Below are 5,347 nucleotides of genomic sequence, written 5' to 3'. Positions count from 1 at the left end.
AGAAAGAGATGAATGGGGGAGTAGGAGTAAGGTGAAGTAAATTGCCTAAGGTTCTGTAGAAACAAGAGTGACAGGTTCTGGATCAGAATTCAGAACTCTGAGTAATCTAGTGCAAAATCTTGAGTTCCTTTCTTTCTGATCTTTCCTTTGAGGTTAATGTGCCTCACTTCCACACATTCCCGTAAAGCCAACACTACTCGTATAAAAATTGTAAGAAAAAGGCCCAGTAACACTAATATCAAGACAAATGTAGTATTTTTTCGCTTTCAAAGTTGCAAGTTCATTGATAAAAATGTTTAATATAAGCTTTTATGTCCATCTAAGTGTGCAAACCCTTCTCTCCAGATGGTCTCAAAGAATGTTCAGAGAAATAATTTCCCAGACTGCAACTATTCTATTCAGAGATTTGAAGACAGATTTCAGGTGAGCTTTTATCCACTGTTGGCAAGTAAATGGAGCAGAAGAACAGAATGATTATGGTGACCTAATCTACCTAGATTGTGTTATGATATCCATTCTACTTATAAAATTCTAGCACTTATAAAGTTTATACTAAAGTTGTCTTCATTTCCATTTATTAAAATAATTTTTTTAATATTATAATAGCCAAAGGTGATTGATTCATCATCTTCTTCCTGTATTCATTAAAAAAAAAAAAACCTGTCACCTGTAGAAATGAAGTCCTTATGGGGAAAATTATTCTGAGCAGAATTTAAATATTTAACATCAGAAGGTAATATGGTCTAACACTATTGCTACCCAGGAGTCTATCAGCAGACTTTACCCCTGTGCACTACATACTTCCCTACAAAGTTGATTATAGGTTTATGTTGTAAGTGCTCCATATTGACTGGTACAAGAACACTCCGGAATTACTTATTATCTTCATTTTCCAATGAATTCTTTCGTCCCTTGGCTGATGTGTGAAGCTAGGCTTCTACGGATTTCTTCAATGTCCTTATTAAGAACATCTGTAAAGAGCATCAGAATGAAGTGTTGAATTTCACCCATTTGGATTTCATTAAAGTGTCTATAGTTGTCAAGCATTTAGAAAGTCAAGACACTAAGAGTTTGGGGTTTGACCCAAAGGAAATTGGTCCTCTTTTTAAGGCTAAACAGGAGGGATAACTGACCCAAAGTTTTTTAGGGAGTTTTTTTTTTAAAAATCATTCCTTTCAGATATATGCCCCTAAAGAATGAAAGCTTTAACAGTCATACTTTCTAATGGTAAGTTTGCCATCTCACCAAAGCAAAGTGTGGGTTTATTGCAGAGGTTCTTAACGGAGAGTTCACGGACTTCTAGTGGGTCCATAGGCAGACCTCAGAGAATCCATAAACTCTGTGAAATTGTAAGCAAGATCTCATGTGCATATACACATGTGTTGTTTTTTTTTTTCTGGAAAGAGGAAGTTGTAGCTTTCATCATATTTTCAGAGACATCTGTGATTCAAAAGAGGTTAAGAAATGTTGGTTTATTTTCATACGTATTTAGGTATCTTAAAATTTTCAAAGTATCTAAATGAGCAGAGTTTTTAATTTCTCTTTTTACTAAGAGTATATAATGTACCTAACTTTTAAAATGCTAATAAGATAAACCAATTTTTAAATATTAACAAGCGACTAGAATTTTGGTAATTTGTGAAATATCAATTTTGACTAAATTCACCTACATACATACTCTGATCCAATCAGGTTTAACAAAAGTAACATGATTGATTATTTGGAATAAAAACAAAAAGAAGAATTTGGTTGAAAAGTGAAAATATGTTGTAATGGTAATACAAAGTGGTAAAAAACAAAGTTAGCTTGAAAATTTTCCATTACATTTAGTAGTAGTAGTAGTAGTAGTTTATCATAATAATAATAATATAATATTTGTTTAGTTAATTAATTATGCTCTAATTATAGTAAGGTGGCATGAATTAATTTATATATATATAGTGACTCAAATCCACTTTGAGTAAAACAGCAATTTCATTTTTTATAAAGAACACTACGTGAAATAAATTGATGTGAAACATCCACTGGGTATTTTTAAGTTTTGTAACATTTAAAATGAATATCAAATAGTCTTATCATCATTACACTAACTCTAGCTACATTTATATTTGGAAAAGTTGGTAAAATTGAAAAGGTCACATTTTAAGTTCAAATTCAATATGTCATTTATTTTCTGCATGTGATTTTAAAAAGTGTTGTTTTAACTGGATTTTATAATTACATTTGGCTTTAAAAACAGATTATTTAGTATATGTTGAACTAACAACCTTTTTTCAGTGTGGTTTTTCTAGTGAATCGTACACTTCAGACTGGAATCAAAACACAGAATGCAGAAACACAGCATGAATCTTTGATTAAGAGGCTATTTGCCACTTGCCTTTGTTTTATATCACAAGAATATACACAAGTTCTTTCTTCCCTTGAGTTAAACTTCAGACACCAGTCTATTTTGATTTATCTTTGCTCCTTATGCAGCAAGCCTTCTTTGGTCACCTTCTTGAATTACCTATCCTCTCAGACAGTTCTTTAGCTTATTATATGTGAACCTGGCTTGTTTCCAAATCAACTTGGCTAGTCTTTAATCTTTCCCATCTTCTCTCAAAAGGCTTGATCAGCCTTTTTGATATTCACTAAACCAAACTTAGTTTCCAGGCTTCGTACTCCCCTGTCCCCCTGTACCTCCTTGATATATATACTTTATATCATCAACCTCTCTTTTCTTACATTATTTTTTAGATGCCTTTATTCTCTCAAACTTTGTCTTACTCTCTACTTTGCCTCAAAATATTTTCTTCTTTTCAATCTGTCCTAAAATCATACGTAAACTTAAATATTAGTGAAACATGGACTCCTGAAGAGTTGCTCATTTGTTTTAAACTTAAGGCTTTTTCTGTTCTTTAGCATCAAGTTTATCTCTTACTATTTAAATAAGGTTAAGAATCAGTAAACGTTATAGTATACGAATTACATTGCAATAGAGCTATTCTTTAAAAAACAGCAAACAGATCTGTCCCGCCCTGACGCTTGCGGTGAGGAAGCACGCCGGGGCTGCCCTCACCCTCCAACATGGCGGGGGTGGTGGATTAGGGCCACGGGGATCGAAGGAGGCACCACCGCTGTTGCACCCTGTCAGAAACCACTGCCTCTTTTACTTCTTCTGGGGCAGGGGCCAGGGCCAGGTTTTACTCATCTGTAAGTAGACGTTTTTGCTGTGCCAGCCAACAATGGCATCTTCTACTACCGTGCCTCGAGGATTTCACCATGAAACAAAGTATGTTGTTCTCGGCTACTTGGGCTCTTCTCTCAGGAGAAGCTGCAAGAGCAACGTCTTTACTCACCCCAAGGAGTTCAACAAGACGTAGCTTCACAATCTCTGATCAAGAACTTTTATTAAAAGTTAAAACTGAAATTGAATAAGAGCGAAAATCTCTGGACAAAGAAATTTCTGAAGGCTTCACTAGCATAGGCTTTGACCCAGTCACACATCTCCAGTGTTCAGCCTTGCTAACCCAGAAAGCTCAGTAGATTGGTTGGCTCATCTTGGAGAAAAAGTGTCACAGGAGCTGAAAGAGCCTCTGCATAAGGAATTGCAAATGCTCCTCAGCCAGCCAGTGACATATCAGGCGTATCAGGAATGCACACTGGAGAGCACAGTTCATGCCAGCGGCTGGAATGAGATTTTGGTGCCTCTGATTTTGCTAGACAAATGCTTTTGGAAGTTTTGCGTGCATTGCTGCAGTTTGGTGTGACATATCTGGAGAACTATGTAGCAGAGTACATTACTCAGCAAAGTGGCTGGGGGCACTGTCTTTAATCTTGAGTCAGAGGAGGAGGAATACCCTGGAATCATTGCAGAAGATAGGAATGACATTTATATCCTGCCCAAGGGACAACTCTGGACAAGTCAGTCCTCTAAAGTCTCCAACTGGGACCACTTCTCAGCAATCAGAGAGCTTACCTGTTTCACTGTCAGCCAGCAAGAGTTGGCACACAGAAAGCCTGCCAGTGTCCCTAGGTCCTGAGTCCTGGCAGCCAAGGACTGAGTCCTCAGTCCAGATTGCAATGGATCCTGAAGAAGTGAAAAGTTTAGATAGCAGTAGGGCTGGAGAGAAGAGTGAGAATAATTCTTCTAATTCTGACATTTTGCTTGCTGGAGAGGAGGAAACCCGGCACAGATATGTTTGCAGTTGAGAAAATCAGCCCTACTACGTCTTTGTTTGTAGAACTTGATGATGAAGAGGTGAAAGTAGCAACAATTGAACCTATTCAACTAGAGGAGGAGGTGATCCCTGCATTGGAACTCACAAAAACACTGCTGTGTGAAGGGGAGATAAATGTAAGGAGAATATCTTACAGAAGAGTCCTTCCCTGCTGAAGAAGAGAAGGCCATCCCATTGTCTGAGGGCAAGTCTATACTGCTGTTTGGAGGGGCTGCTGGTGTTGCCATCCTGGCAGTGGCAGTTGGGGTAGCACTGGCTCTGAGAAAGAAAGAAATTTTTCAGAAGAGAAAGAAGACAAAAAAGATGTAAGGTTTTAGTTGTACTGACTGAATTTGAACCACAAGCAGCTGATTGGACATTTGTGGAACACTCTGGGATAACTGGGGACTTCTGCTCGACAAGGCAGTGGATTGATCCCCATATTAGGGCTTGAGGTAGAGGGTATTCACATTTGTCTGACTGTAAATTCCAAAGGGCCTTGGCTCATGCTATATTCAGAATCTTATGAGTAAAGTACTCCCTCCAGAACAGAGTTTCTCAACCTTGGCATTAATGACATCTTGATAATTCTTTATTGTAGGAGGCTGTCCTGTGTTTTGTAGGATGTTTAGCAACATCCCTGGCCTCTACCCACTAAATACCAGTAGCACCCTTCCCCTAGTTGTGACAACCAAAAATGTCTCCCAACATTGCCAAATGTCCCCTGGGGGTAAAATTGTACCCCATTGAGAGCCACAGCTTTAGAGAGAGAGAATTAATTTAGGAGAACCTGGGATAGAAATTCCCAGGCAAGAGAGCTTAACTGTGGGCTCCTCAGCTACTGACTTCTTCCTGCCTTTGGAATTTCATCTTTCTTGATGAACATGCTGTGTTTTGCAGCCATTCCCTTTTGGCTTTTCTTTTCTTCCCCATCTTCTTAGTCCTGTAACGTGAGGGTGCTCTCCCCTATGTCTCAGCTGCCTCTCAGGTACTACATTGCTCCTCTTCACTCCAAGCTTCCTTCTAAGATCCCATGGGAGAGCACTTTCTCTGTACCTGTCAAGTCCCTGATGCTTCCTACAACTCCACCTTGTAAAGATGCTACCTTTAGTAACCTTTAAAAAAAATAAATATAAAAGATACCTAGG

The 5,347-nt window shown here is 38.1% G+C and overlaps 1 pseudogene; it reads left to right on the top strand.

The window, feature by feature from the left end:
* The first annotated feature begins 3,224 nt into the window (after positions 1-3,224).
* On the top strand, positions 3,225-4,529 carry LOC101404979 (bcl-2-like protein 13 pseudogene; annotated as a pseudogene).
* The last annotated feature ends 818 nt before the right edge of the window (positions 4,530-5,347 follow it).

This window comes from Ceratotherium simum, chromosome 23 (assembly GCF_057802395.1).
Source record: "Ceratotherium simum simum isolate JZ-2026a chromosome 23, ASM5780239v1, whole genome shotgun sequence".
In the NCBI taxonomy this organism is placed as follows: domain Eukaryota; kingdom Metazoa; phylum Chordata; class Mammalia; order Perissodactyla; family Rhinocerotidae; genus Ceratotherium; species Ceratotherium simum.
The sequence above is the reverse complement of the archived record's forward strand: the minus strand, read 5'-3'. Positions and strand labels throughout refer to the sequence as shown.